Consider the following 16,464-nt stretch of genomic DNA (forward strand, 5'->3'; position numbering starts at 1 on the left):
TTCTAATCAATCTTATGCCTTCGTCGCTGAGGTACACGGTAGCCGGTGGTTCCAAGGGATTGTCCCAGCGAATCATCTCAAAATATCCTCTGCTTTGAAATTTAATTTGGGAGGCACAAATTATCGTATTTTCCCCTCCCAGTCAGTTTTCTTGCTTTCAGTATTCTTCTCAGGCCAAGTTCACGAATATGTGCTCGTTCATCTTCCAGCATCGCCAACAGGATATTTTCAGAGTCAGCAAAATAACAATTCCTATGAATAACCTTGTAAAGGATTGCCTTAAAAGTTTCTGGCAAGAATGAACTTTTCTTGATCATTCCGTTAACATGACGTGTTTCATGTGTTGCTCTCAGGATTTTCTATATTTCGAGTCAGTATGGCACATAAACTTTTGTACCATATTCGACTAGTAGCTTCAAGTTGACTGTTGGTTCGGCGGTTGATACATAAAGGCGAAGAATTTTGTTGGATGAAGGGAGCCATCTTGAGTCGACAGTCTTCCCAGGACTCCTGTTTTCGATGTCTAGAGATAACTTCTCTGAGGATACTGCCTTAGAAATATCAAGGAGATATTTTTAGTCAGTACTGATGCTTTTTGTCAATTTCAGATGGATCAACTGGGATAGGGACATAACCTGTCACGGAAGGGTTTCACATTTTTTCACGGATTTTCCTATTGTTTCAGTAAACTGTTGTGACCCAGATGTATTTCCATCAATCTTCTGGAAATGCTGACGAAGAGGCAATTCACTAGGTGTGCAATAAGCATGCAAACCAATGCAGTTTATGACCAACAAAAATCTCAAAAAGATCCACTTCTGGTTGACGCTTACCTTAGTCCAACATAAATAATGACTGATAAATTAGGACTGACGAAATACACCGAACAACCAACTAATTAACAATAAAAAGTTGCTGAAAGATCTTGGAAGCCCCTTTATTGTTTACCCCAAGCTAGAACCAATAGTCCGATTAGAACCTGTTCTACACCTAATGACATATTTTGGCATTAAATTTGATATTTTGGTGTGGGCAGTATTTCCTGCCCCTAATAATGGCGTTTCTGATAAAGCAATTCGTGAATAAAGAATAAAATCGTTAAAAACGTTAATACAAAATTTTTACTTGAGGTATGGAACCTCAAGATGTCAATATTTTGGGCTGAAATTTGAACGCAATTTGTTCTGGCTCATTTGGAACCATATAATGACTCGGATAATGTGAATTTAAAAAAAAAATTTCCCTCCACCCTACTATACGGCTGTAGTTGTTCAAAGACATATCTCTCATAAAATGAAACTTCAGAATTAGATAGTAATTCGATTTTGTAATTAAAAAGGGAATTGAACAGATAGTGGGTTTACCCTTTCCTTTCTGCGCAGCCATAGTAATCAAAACTACAAAGTTAGCTTCGTGAAAATACGTAGGCACAAGGCTAAACCACTAATGTAGTCCTTACTTTAGCTATGATTCATTCCTTTTTTTTATATTCCTGTTCAAAATTTAGCAAGATTAGAATAATTTTGGGGTTGGTATTAGAGAGGAATTTGAAGTTGCGTTTACATTTCCCCCTATAATATGCAACATAATCATAATATAAATAATTCCATGTAAATAAATTAAAAATAAGAAATAAGACTAAATGTGAACAAAAGATTTGAAAAAAATATAGTTTATTAGATTTATGTTTTCTTATTACCTTTAATTATACTAATATAAACACGTTTTCAGAAACAAAGTTACAGATTCTAATTGCACAAAGTTCTATTTTAATTAGTATAATAGTTTCGTTTGACATTCTGATGCAGGTTTCCTTTTTAGTAGTATTTAGTATTAGTTTTTTAGTATATTCTTTTTAGTATTTTTTAGTATTTTTAGTATTAGTATTTGGTGTAAAACTTCTTAACTTAATTCTTAAATGCTTCATTCATAAATATTCAGCATGTTTCTCGTTTTCCGCAGTAAGCTATTGACATGATTAAAGCTTTTACTTTATATTAAGAAGAGAGAGACGTCAATAATGTTAATTGGATAACAATATTTGTTTTAGCATGCTTCTATAGGATAACTTTTAAATTCTGAAACTTAGCGTACCATGTGTTCTGAATAAGAACATATTTATGCAAGTTAAAATATATAAACATATTTTAACAAGTTTCAAACGGTGGCAAGGTTGAAAGAAGACCAAGGGCTTTTGCATTCTTCGTACATGTTTGGTTGGGTTTACTTGTGTTTCAGTGTTTTACTTTTATATTGTATTTATTGCATATAACGTTTACATTAAAAATATATATTATTGACTTTTAAAATGCATTACAAAATTTTAGTGCACTTCCTAGTTATATTTATTATATATCATTTCTTCCTTAATACATAATATGCCTTTATATCAACCAGAATTAATTACCAGTTTCATTAGTAAATTTTTTGTAATCAATGGAATCTTGATTGCATCGATCAATTACCGGTGCATATTCGGCTCTGGAACACCAACTGACCGTTTGGTCATTATTGACCACCTTTAAAATTTTATCGACTTCCAGGAGATCAGTACCGATCCTGTTGGGAACCTCTGTTCTGGTCATTGTGTTTGCTAATTATCTTGCATATATTTTGTTTATGCAGATGGTAAGGTAGAATTTAAGTCTCTGAGGGAAGGTCACTTCGACATTACTATTTTAAGATGCCACCCCGAGTGGTATAATGAGTTGCAACGCAGACTCAGATATTCCTATGCTTTTGAATCCTGGTTCGAATCTTAAGTAAGGCACGAACGCTTTGATTGCAGAGTTTTTATTACGGCATAGTGACCCGTAAAATTCTGTCGAGCACATAGGACCCTCGAGAATCCGAGGCACACTCTCGAATTCAAACCAATGGGTGCGCTTCAATAATAACTAGGTTAAAGGTTAGGCAGCATGCGCTTTACCTGAATTAAATAGTTGAATACAATCATTTTCTTCACATCTTTCTCATTCAAATTAAACTAAGTTAAATCTTAAGATTTCCCAAAGGCTACATAGAAATGATTAATGAGCAAATTGGCTCAAACGGATATTGGTGGAATCAGTATGGCAAGAATAAAAAAAAGCAAATAGTAACGTGGCCTTCAGGAGACGGAACACGCTTTCTCTAAGCAACCTAAAACCTCAATTTAAATACTATCTTTAACTATCTCATTTGAATGAAAGCGAACTACAATGATCATTCTGGCAGGAAATTGGAAAGGGAGAAATGAGAGAAATATTCTGAACATAAAATAGCTGGTTAAATAAAACAAATAAATCATTTATAAATTGGAGACTAATTATAAGAATAAGCACAGAATTCAATCCATCGAAATAAAAACCATCAAACATGATATATGAATTTTCATAATACTATTACAAAGTATTTCTGATGAAATGAAGTTTTTACTATTTAAAACTGCAGTTCCCTTCAAATCAAAACAATAAAAGGGAACATATTATAATTAATGATTTAAATGTAAGGATATTTTATATTAATGTGGAAAGCATTTAATTTTATAAAATTACTGTCATACATATAATAAATTAGACGAATTTAGCCAGAGACAGTTTTTCCGAAACCTAACTGTTAGATCATGTATTCAAATATATGAACTTCATTAAAATTTAGTTTTGCAGCTTAAATGCTAAAAATATTAAATTTTCAATCTTCGTAATTTTAACATTCCACGAAAGTATGATAACACTTTATAACAATGATTACATAAAAAATTCGTAATCAAGTCTTCTGAAAAGGAACTTTTTTGAAGTGCTTATTGTTTTCAGTTAATGGTAAATCCTATGCAAGATAATTTGCTGCTATTCTCGTAGAACGACGCATAAAGGCTTTACTATCCAGATCATTATAATGTAAATTAATCATTTGAAAATCATTTTACTTTAATTCCTTAACAGTATATTGCAATAAGTATGTTTTTAATACAATAAATGTCATAAATGAAAAAAAAAAAAACGTTTTCTGTTAGCAAACAGTTGGGGACTATAAAATTTCTCTTATATGTTACAATTCTGTACTTATCATAAAATAGACCTGTTGACGATGAAATTTTTGTATAGTTTATAGAACCCACATAGCACAAAAACATCCTTGGGATATCCCAAGGATGTTGCTCGCAGGATATGCGCACATCCTGAGGACATCCCGGAATATCCCGCGAACCTCCTAAACACCTCCTCCCGAGTGCATAATGTCACATCCCGGGATATCCTCAGGACATCCTAACCAAGTCCCATCGACAGCGTGCGGGATGTTATTAGGATATGAACTCCTACTTACTACATCCTCAGGACATCCCACAAACCTCCTAAGCACATCCCATTGTATCCTAAAAACATCCTATCTATGTCCCATCGACAGCATATGGGACGTTATTAGGATTTAAAGTCCTACTTACTACATCCTCAGGACATCCCGTAATATCCCAATTTCCTCCTAAACTCATCCTCCTGAGCGCTTAATGTCACATCCCAGTATATCCTTAGGACATCCTATCTACGTCCCACCGACAGCGTATGGGATGTTATCAGGATTTGAAACACTAGTTACAATATCCCTTTAACCTCTTAAATACATACTCTCAACTGCTCAGTGTCACATCCCAGTATATATGCAGAGGAAAATTCCAGTGAAAGTATGTGAAGGTGCGATGATCTAAAACCTACTTTTTTTTACACAGATAGTCTCAAATCGTTCTCCAATGGTTACTATGGAAAAATCAGAAATGTTGAAAATATTTATACAACTTATTTTGTTTTTAAATCTGAATTTGTGAATATATTAAAACTGAGCAAGGAAATTAAAATGAATTATTAATACAAAATATTAAAACTGAAAATTTTGCTTTTATTTTTAAGATATTAAAAATCTTTTGATCATTTTTAAACATCCAATAGCCCCCCAAATTGAATTATTCATAATTAAATTATTTTACAAAATCAGTTTCTAATTTCAGTTAATTTGTATTAAAAATTGAATAATAAAATTACCCATTTAATAATCTTTACATAAATGAATCATCTTTCTTTAAAACATGTAAGGAATTTATAGTGTTTTGATGACACTGTTGGGAAATTGTTAAAAGGAATAAATTGTATTTTTAAAACTAAATCAATTCCTAGCCTCAGAATAAATAAATATGTTTTCGTAACATGAGAATGCTGCAGGCTTTTTTATATATTTAATATTTAGTTGTAAAAATTTGACATTATGTTAACAATTCTTTATATCATTCAAAAGGTAACTCAAGAAGCTATTCTAAAATTCTATCTTTCTGCTCAAACAATTAAAAAAAAAATCTGAAAGGCCTCAGATTTTAGCAGTCACTCAAAGAGGCTAAAAGTTTATGAATGCATAGATTATCAATACAGATGGGGCAGTAGAAATAGCAAAACATTTTATAAGATACTGACACTAGAAAGTTATATATCTTCTATATATTTGAAAAATGAAGAAATATATCATGTAATTATGTAGAAATATTAAAATGTTTTCAATTAGATATATCATGAATTAAATGCATTTTAAATCAATCAGATTAAAAATTAAAAAAAGCATTGTTAAGAACTGTGTGTAATGCTTTTAAATAGCTTGACTTGTTAGTCAATAATATATTAGGTTTTAAAGGTAAATATGTTAAATTTTGCCAAATGGAAAGACTTGAATGAAAAGCGAAACAAGTTTACGACTGACAATATGAAGTCACATTTCAAAACTAATAGCCCTTTTAGATTAAGAAAAAAAGTTCTGAAAATAATTTGCAATGTTTCATTGGTATTATTTTACGCAAAATTCAGTAAAATGAAATTTACCCATTGAAATCAGCACCAAATTAAACTTTGTAAATTCTAGCGCGTGTTAAAGGTTGTCTCATCCAGAATTTTATTACTAACCATTCATTTCAGAGCAAAATAAAACAGTAATTGCCATTTATATGACAATCAATATCAAAAATTTAAATCTGCATTTTACGCAACATAGAAAAACTTCAAAAGATCTACTGTTTACCATGCAATTAAGGCATTTTATTCTGCTATCAAATCTACCAATTATTAATTCCATTAAGTATATTCAGTTTACTCTTTCTGCTCAATATATGCAATGTAAAATTTTCCATAAATTTATTAATTCACTTTATTTTGAAGTGAGCTTTTATTCAACTCTCAATGTCAACGAGAATGTTTAGTTCATTTTTTATTCGGTCTCAAAAGAGAAATCAAAATACGTGGATTTATGTACCTGTATTTATGAATCAAAATACATGAGAAATCACAGTGAGAAAAGCACTGCTACCTTAAACTGTGATTATATATAACAAATGCAGTGAATTATAGTTAAAAAATAGTGAAAATATTTATATTTCTGAACTATTTCATATATAACATTTTCAGTTTCGCATATGTGGCAATTTAAGAACTTTTTTACGTATACCAATTTTTTGAAATATCTGCAAATTTTTGTATCTTCAAGGAAAGCTTATTCTTTCACCTTTAGTATATAAGTAATGGTAATTTACCAGATAAAATTACTTAATGGGGAATACAGTAAAATATCTAACCACTTACCTTTGTGATTTCATCTGCAAAGAGACTAAAAAAGTAGTTCAGCTAAATCTGCTATAATAAATATTTATAATAATGCTAAATTATGCAATATCTATTAATATGACAAATTTTTGTAAAGCTATTTATTTAGATGAAAAATAAACACATTCAGAAATTTATGGCACTATATTATGATTAACAGAGGAAAAACACTTTTCAAAATTCAAAATAGTTTTTATTAATCCAATTTATCACATTTTATTTGAATTCATGAAAAACAATCTTATATCCATGTATTCTTATGTATATAAGAACTCTTGATAAATTGGATCTCTGTCATTGCCTTTCACAGCACCTAAAATAAAAAAAAAAAAAAACACTCACAATTACTATATGTGAATATAATTCATAATTAAATTTAAACAAATGACTATTAGAATGCAAATTAAAGGAAACATTTAAAATATTTTAACATTTAGTACCTATAAACAGAGTAGCAATTATTTGATTTTTCGATTATAGTAAAATAAACATGGCGGATGCCTTTTAAAATTTTTTATGTCAGAAAATAAACTCAAATCACCAGCTGAACATATGAGCAGTTTTATCAATCAGCCACTGGTAGGTAACCTGGATACTGAATCCACATATAAAGTTGCCAAGATAAAGAGAGAAACAAAATTATGATAATCACATTTTACCTATTCATAAAACTATTTTAAATTTAATGTGTAGGCAAGTCCAAAAAGAGTGAGAATGAATTTATTTTGCAACACAAAGTAAAGTCTTGCAGGAGCAAAAAAAAACTTGTCTCATGAGATTGGCAAGTAAAAAATAATTAACTGCATCTGGTAACATTTATCTGACAACACATAAGTAATTGTTAGCTACGTGCAGAAAATAAAATCTGATCAGGGGCATAGCTAGAGGGGGGCAAGGGGGGCATCTGTCCCCGGGTGCAGAATCCAAGGGGCACCAAACTGATGTTAGAACATTTTAGAATTACATGTTTTCCATCCTTGGCAAGCAGTAGGGGGCACGAAATCTTCAGTTGTCCCTGAGCGCTGAAAACCCTAGCTATGACTCTGAATCTGATCATGTTAATGCAATTTTAAACTTTTGAATTTAACCGCAGAAATTTACCAAAGAAGTTCTTGTAACAGTAGTACATGAAGATGTGGCTAATCTTTACTGTATGGTACACCTTGGTTTCTGTCTGAAAAAAAATCGCAAAGTGGTATTGGTTGTTTGTGAAATGTGGAAGCCCATTGCGTCAAATAAGTTTTTCGGTAACCCTAATGTTGATAATGTTGGCGAAAGTAGCCTTTGGGAAAAAAAAAAAAAAAAAAAACTTTTTTTTTGTCTATAAAAAGGAGTTATTTCTGCAAATATTGCCAATGTGCTGTGATAAATTTAGTTTTGGGTTACTTTTTTTAATAGTAAACCTTTTGTAAGGTCCCAGGTTTTTGGTTCTTACCATTATTTTCAATTGCTGTGTTTGGTTGCACGGAAGTGGTATGGTTTTGTATTTTGAACATGCTATTTATTATTTCGGTGTGGGTACCATCGTTTGAGTATGTCTGAGGTGACTAAGAGACGAAAAATTTAATTGAATTGCTTACCTGGAGGATGGTGGTGGGAAGCCTAAACATATGCATGTGAAAAAAAAGGTATGTTAAAAAAATGATGTTTCATTTATTTTTTTGTCTCTGTGTGTTAATTTTTGTTGGAAGATTTGTTGTTTAATGTTTTTATGTTAGGAAATATGTATTTTTGGTAACTTATTCCTCTCTGTTTGTGTATTTTTGGTTGCCTGTGTGTTAAGACAGTGGCGAATTTTTTCTGGTAACTATGATATTTTTAACTTTCTGATTTTCTTAAAGTGAAAATAGATCAATGTGTACATGGACAAAATTAAGGCAGTGCACAATGCCCAGTTTGTGCAGTTCTCTGTTTTAATAGGTCGATGTGTACATGGACACAGAGTTTGTGTATGTCTTTGACTTCTTATTTTGGTTTTGTGTAGCGGCCACCTTGAAATTGGTGCCGATCCTCTCAGGTGACGATCTTGATATAAAAAAAAGAAACGATTTGCCAAGCGTTACAGTTGAGTAAATTTTTACCAAAGATGTTCTACCATAATCACCATTTCAGTGGTTTAAACACTAGTGGAGCAGTATGCAGAGATGAAGATTTGAGTTTTGTCTACACAGCATGATGGTTTAGGCACTCCAGCCATTACAGTGAACAAAATTATAATAAACATAGCCACAATAATTGTCTATAAATATTGATGTATAATACTGCATTAACTAATATATTTCTTATGCTAGTATATACAGAATCCTTAATCGAAGGGAAAATCAGAAGACTGTGCATGCATTTTCCTTTAACTGAAACATGGATTTGACCATACAAATCTCAGTCTTACGGGACATGCCACACTATGCAGATAGACAGTAAAAAGTGCTTGTGTTGTTTTTATTTGTTAGAGGTATGAAATAAATATACTTTTAGATTAAAATTTTTTCTTTTCTTGTTTTACATTTGGATTACCTATCAAAAAGTAAGGAATTTTGATATTATTACAATATCGGAGTTAAAATAACAATTATTGGACATGTTAAAGTAATGAAAATTTTAAATTAGGTTAAAAAGTAACCCTTAATGTGGCATATTTTTGAATTAAACTCTATCGACATTAAAAACAACAAAACGTCCCTCTTTATTAAGGACTTTAATTAACTAATTTTAAATACGGAGCTATGAATGAATTTTTTCCTTTGCATGTTATAATAACTGAAACAAAATTACTCTGATACAGTCAAAATTCCTAAATGCAAGTACATAAAATTTACTTTAGCAATTTAAAGAGATGAGACACACTGAACACATGAATAAATTTCTATCAAAGAATAATTTATTAAATTTGGCCCGTTCCATAGTAAACTTTAACCATTAGATTACATTATTACACCATGTTATCAGTTTGAAAAGCAAGTCATATGCCAGATCTTGGATGTAAAAGAAATGCACAAAATAATATACAGATTATTGAAAAATGATGTATACCAATGTTTATAGATATGATTAAATGTAACAGAAAATTTACTGTCACAACCACATTTTTAAGTGAAATGTATTATTTTAACATTTTACAATATTTAAGGTATGGCATTAAATGCAACATTATGTGCCTGGATATAAGTTAGTAAATTTTAAAAAAAATAATAATAATCAAAGAATGAATGTGATGAAAAATTTCAAAAACAAGCAGAATTTAATTTAGAAGACCTTTAGACACTTATGATAAATAAATTTGAGAATTCTTCACCCAAAATTAAATTATAATTAACTAAAACCAGTTTGACTGACCTTCTACAAAATAATTCAGCTGCAATTTTTTCTAGCTTGAAAACCAAATTCTTCTCCACATGGTAATAACATCTTAACCAGTTGAAATTCCTGCAGAAAGTTTGATAACACAGTAATAGAATTAATAGAATAGAAAAATTAACACAAAAGTATAGAACATCATTTAAACTTAACATTATTACAAATTTTGGTGCTTTCTGACTATCTGCAAAGCTGTGAAAATTGGCAAAATGGTTAGTTTATGGTTCATATCTACTGCTCTGTTCACAAGTAGTAATTCAAATAAGCACTTTATAAGAAACAAGAAATTTTAGGATGCACACACACAAAAATATATACATTGGGTCAATATTCACATATTTTTCATCCAATGGAATACTATTCAGAAATAAAGATTAAATATAAAGCATGTAAATACATGTGTGTGTGGTATGCATATTCATAGTTTGCTATTATCATGTGCATACTCTTGCTGTTTTAGCATAAGTTGAAGCTGTGAGGGCAGATGATAAGAAAGTATCAGAATTTTTCATGTATAAGAAAAGATTGCCCTGACAATAGTATCTCAATTGTTTAGCACTGACATCTACATAGCGCATTAGAAATATATAGTAATATATGTAAAATAAAAAGATAATTGCATATTATTAATTCATTTTTTTAAATGCCAAACTTTAACAATTCTTTCACATATAATTAAACAGAATTCTTTCACATGAACATCTAAAATCCATTCTTAACTAAAGAATAAATAATAAAACCATGTAAATTTCTTATCAAGCCCATCATTTCCGAAATGTCTACTTCTGAAAGTTCCCAGCATTTCTCAATATATTATTAAATTACTAAACTAAGCATCAATGATCGTCATGTTCGCTAATGTGGCAATATCTTTCACACTTCTTTGTTACCACAAGTAACAAGTAGGCTTCAATAAATCTTTAACTGTTACATGCTACTTTTGTCTAAAATTTGTACAAATAATAAAATTAAATGAGCTCTTTATAATATGCTAAAAGAAATAATTTTGTATGAAAATTTGTATGTTATATATTGGCCTGATTAATGATTCTGGAAATAATTCAGGTTTTCAAAGTGCTTCCAATAATTCAAATTTCAGCTTGTGTCAAAATAAAATCTATAACAGAAAGATAAGCAAATTTCCTTATGAACAATGCATTTTAACATTATTCAATCACTGGCAATCACACAGTACTGATTGCTTCAATAAACATTACTGTAACTGTGTTATTTAAAAGATTGTAATGTTTTAATTATTTCCTTAATTAAAACATTACAGTCTTTTCCTCCTTCTAACACCAAAAGAAAACCCAGATAAGAAATATAAAAATATCAGTAAAAATAAATTATATTATTGAATGACACTTTACATTAATTACACTTATGCATATATTATTTTATTATAAATTATTTCAAAATCAAAGAAGAGAAGGAGAAACTTTAATATTGACATTTCTAAAATGATATAAACATTAATCATTTAGTACAGTTTGTTATTTCAAGCAAAAAAAATTCACTTTTCTGGATAGCATTTATATTTCCATCTCACTTTCAATGAAACATTAAGAGAAATGCATATAATTTAAACACCAGTTTATTTTATTTATCAGACAGATTATGTCAACTCGAAAAAAACCTATCAGTAAAATTCGGTAGTAATAATTCTGAATGTTAGGCAACTTGCAAGATTCAACAAAAATTATCAATACTTATATTATAATGACAATACTACAGTAACATGAACATAAAATTAAACTGCATATAACTATAAAATAAGCCAGCATATAATAATGGTGCATTGGTTTCTAAAACAATGGGCTTGATGAAAAAATACATGTATTATGGTAGCTATTCATATTCTTCAGCTTTCCTAATATTCTCATGTTCACTTTACATAACTAAAGTATCTAAAATACAATAAAAATGCAAACAATATTTATGAGAAAATGTTAAAAGCAATCATAAGCATTTGATTGAATGACCATATTTTGTCTTCCTGCAAGTCGAATCTTAAAATGATGTGCAGTTTGAAAAATGCTTAATCCTTTTATAAAATATTCAAAAAAGATTAAAAAATGGTACTGTTCTGTTATCAGGACCGGGTTCAGAATTGTATTTATGTATGCTTGTATATTTGTATGTCTACATATACACATCTATGCACATACTTACGAACACAGGTTCATACATTTCCGATTCTGGTCCCAATAACAGAACAGTACCCCCAAAAAAACTTGAATTACAAACTAGATTAAGATAATGTTTCAACCATACATATTTTGGACAAAACAATGCAAACTCTTATTTTTATACATTTGTTCAAACTATTTAACATAAATTTATTGCTGCAATAAAATAATAAGCAATCTGATCACACATATTATTTTGAAACTGAATGCATAAACTAGACTAAAAAAAATTGTCATAAACATTTGGATAGCAGGGCAAATTAGATATTTGAAAAGACAGCCAGCCATTGAGATACACGTAATTCACGACAGAATGGTAACAATTCATAAAGCTGTGAAACATTTAACTGTCAAAATGACATAAATTCGAAAAGCAAAAAAAGTAAACATACAAGTATTGCAATTGAACTTACCTTTCATGCAACAAAAAATATCCATACAAGTTAACCTCAAGCGCAGCCATTTTGGATTTCGTTTCAAATCAGACAGATGTTTACGGATTTGCGGAAGAATACGAGGAACTAGTAGTTTGCCGGATACAATGTGCAATGACGCGAAAGAATATAGTTCGGTAGAACTTCCTACATTATTCCGTAATAAACAGTACTATTTCCTAATTTTTTCTTTATCTAATTAATTAATTAAAAGGGAAATAGTTAAATAATGCCGAATTCATTTTTAATGAAATGTAAAATTTTGCATGTATGGGACGACCACCTTCCGTCCAATATTTCTGAGAATATAAACAAATTTTGGAATCTGAGAGTATCAGTAAATAAATATATAGAATATCGCCTCTCAAACGACCACTTCTGAAAGTGACCAATAGTTCTGAGATTATAAATAAATATTGATATTAAGCATTATTTCTATAAGACGACCATCTCTATATAAGACCAAAGTTTCTAGAATCTTGGATAGTCATCAGAGATGTATCTTTACTGCGAAATTATCGCACGACTGTAATTCAATATCAATAACAGATCGCGCGATTGAAAAACATTTTCTGTCCTGTAATTAGAGGAAAAAAAATTTCCTTATGAGGTATTTCTCCCGCTTTCCTAGCGTGCCTTCGTGGTGTAATAGTTCTGCACGCTGGGCCGGTATTTCAGAGGTCCGTGGTTCGATTCACGGCGAAGGCGGTTGCTAATTTTTCATCTCTACGGCTTTCCCCCAAAAAATCCTAATGTCTCTACAGTGGCGCCCGAATTAAAAAGGTGTTGGATGAGGTATATCCACACCCAGGATTTAGTGATTGGATCCCCTTAAAAAAAAAGTCGGCCTTTAAAAAGAGAAGTAATATAAGGTATTTCTCCTAGTGTGTCTTCGGCCCACCAGCGGCCGAGCGGTAAAGTCGCTGAACCCTGGTAGTGCGATCCGAGGTTCGAATCCCGCGAACTGGCTGGCTGCATGGATGTTTTCGTGGTTTTCCCCACGTGTAACGTGTATACGAGCCAGTTTCCCTTAGAAAGTCCTCCACGAAGACATCCCTCCCCTTAGGCAGATAGCCCTAGTGTGCTTTGCCATAATTAAATACACCACCACCACACCTAGCGTGTCTTCGTGGTGTATTTCGTGGTTTTCCCCACGTGTAACGTGTATACGAGCCAGTTTCCCTTAGAAAGTCCTCCACGAAGACATCCCTCCCCTTAGGCAGATAGCCCTAGTGTGCTTTGTCATAATTAAATACACCACCACCACACCTAGCGTGTCTTCGTGGTGTAGAGGTTCTGCACACTGGGCCGGTATTCCAGAGGTCCGTCCTTCGATTCCCGGCGAAGGCAGTTGCTAATTTTTCATGTTTCCTGCTTCCAAAAAAATACCTAATGTCTCTATACCCAAATTAAAAAAAAAATTCGTTTCCGTAATTAAATATATATATATCTAATTTTACCTATATTTGTAGTAGGGTTTGTAATCTGTAAGTAATTATACATGTAATTTATACATTTTTTATAAAAAAAATATATGTTATTTAGAATTTTGCAAATATTCTAGAAAATGCTAATCCATTGAAAAAAAATCTTTTCCATGACTAAATAAATTTTTAAAAACGTCAGAAAAAATAGCAGTTAAAATTAATAACAAAATAACAAGAATAAATCATCAATCATATCAATATTTTTAATGTACAGCATTTAGAAACAACTTAGTAAAATACATATGAAAAATAAAATAATGTGCAAGTTTCAGATGTGCAATGTCAAAAAATTAAAACTGGTAAATTTGAGAACAAATATCCTCAAAATGTTTGACAACGAAAGTCCTCCGGACAATGCAGAATGAATGTCCTCAGGATGTGAAATTGGAGAACTCCTCAGGACATCTGAGAATCAACATCTTCAGGACATCCTGTCATATCCCGGGACATAGCGACTTAAATAAGACATCCTCAGGATGTTAAATTACGATCTCCTCAGGACATCTGAGAATCAACATCCTTAGGACATCCTAAGTATGTCCCGGGATATTGCGACTTAAATGGGACATCCTGAGGATGTTTTGTGCTATGGGGGAATACATGCTTCTATAGTATTGTTGTTTGGAATAGTTACATGCGTTTTTAATGTTTTGAAATTTTGCTATTGAAAACATATTGCGTTCACAAAGAAACGATGAATCAGACTATTTTTTAATTTTAATTTTATTCAACAGTACGGATTTAGTTTCCTGAGTTGGCAATGGTAAATATTAATTTTATTCAGGAACAGAACTGAAGTATTTGAATAAATTTTCACATTTTTAATTTATAAATATTCAAAATATTTACTAATAAAAGTTTTTACTAATAAATCGCACTTTTTCTGCATTTATTCATTCAGAACTGGCAATTTTAATCGTCTAATTTATAACAAGGAAATATCTAATGTCGCTAAAATCTCAAGCGGTGGTTACTGTAATAAGTTAGCACATAATAAAAATCTTCGAAAGGTTTAATTGTAATCTGAAATTTTTGCATTTAATTTTAAATGTGAGGTAACATATAGCGATATTTTCTTTTATGTTTATTGAAATATTAAAATTTTGTTTAATATATTGTTTTTAATATTTATGTAGAAATGAAACTCAGTAATAGGTTCTAGAAATATATAATAAATCCTTCTCTCGTATTCTGCAAAAACATCAAATGTTCTTTCCGAAGGCCTTTCAAATGGAAAATGGTTCAAAATTAAGCTACACATGACAGAAAAACTGAGAAAACTTTATGTAAACAGACAATTCAATCCCCTGAATAGAATTCTGGATTAAAATCACGAAGCATAAGCCCTGCTATAGTTTCGCAACTTATTCCCCCTGCCACTAGCCGGCATTTTAAAATTAAACAGCTAATTTTAAAGTTAAGTTCAAAATATAATGTGTTTTCAGTATGCTTGAAAACACCTGTTTTAATACAAAAGTAAATTTACGTTCATTATTAAATCCGCAACAATCTAGAAAATATTTTGTAAACTGCTATCATAATTTTTTATTTGTGAACTATTATCATAATTCTTTATTTGTGAACTGTTATCATAATTTCTTAAGATAAAAGAGTTTGCTTTTCAGAATGCTCGAATAGGAATTCATTATACTTCACCATCTCATTCAATTGAATCTTATTTACCAAAATATCAGAAAAATGCTTGCAGTTTTATATCTTCGTTTTCCAACAGCTTCAAACCCGGAACACTTTTTATAACATGTTCATTTGACATTTGAGTTTTACAAGATATTCTTAATTCAATTCCTTTTCATTAAGAGAAATGCTTTTTTAAAAACCAATTCATAATTAAATTTCAACTTTTTCTTTCATGATTAATAATGCTAAATCCTAGGAATTTCTTTCAAAAGGTCGTAAATACAAAACGAAAAGAAAATGTTTGTTTTTAACTGTATTTCTGCCAAAAGCCGAACTTTGAAACGTTTTTTAGACAGACGGAAGCACTATCATGCTTAAATTAACTTTATTAACATTTATGAAAAATTCAGTCGTCGTTATTTATCTCAGCAATAAGAAACAAATCATTAACAAAACCTTATAAATATTTCATTAATTTACTTTATGCAAATATAATGAAAACTTTATTTGCTGCGTTATATTTTCTGAACGAGGCTTAATTACTATTAGAGATAAATACAAATTAATATTTATGCTTCTTTTGTAATGCACATGGGCGATATATTCTTTGAGGTTAAACTTTTCAGTAAAACCAATAAAGTTTCGCATTTCAGGTGTCGGTTTATGAAGAATTATGATAACTGAAAATAATAAATGCTTGCCTTGTTAAAAGTCAACGAAGACAAGACTTATTAGTGCTTACTACTTAGTA

General features: G+C 30.6%; 2 long non-coding RNA genes across 3 annotated transcripts in view; both read right to left on the reverse strand.

The window, feature by feature from the left end:
* Positions 1-16,464, reverse strand: part of LOC146993676 (uncharacterized) — a 373,602-nt gene that overhangs the window by 47,672 nt on the left and 309,466 nt on the right. The window lies entirely within an intron of this gene.
* LOC146993677 (uncharacterized) lies at positions 6,789-12,640 on the reverse strand. The gene is made up of 3 exons (XR_015044333.1): positions 12,568-12,640; positions 9,945-10,034; positions 6,789-6,924 (listed from the first exon to the last, which is right to left on the reverse strand). It is a non-coding gene; the product is annotated as an uncharacterized LOC146993677 (long non-coding RNA).

This window comes from Stegodyphus dumicola, chromosome 12 (genome assembly GCF_044657685.1).
Source record: "Stegodyphus dumicola isolate Sdum_Otavi_A_Nest chromosome 12, ASM4465768v1".
In the NCBI taxonomy this organism is placed as follows: Eukaryota; Metazoa; Arthropoda; class Arachnida; order Araneae; family Eresidae; genus Stegodyphus; species Stegodyphus dumicola.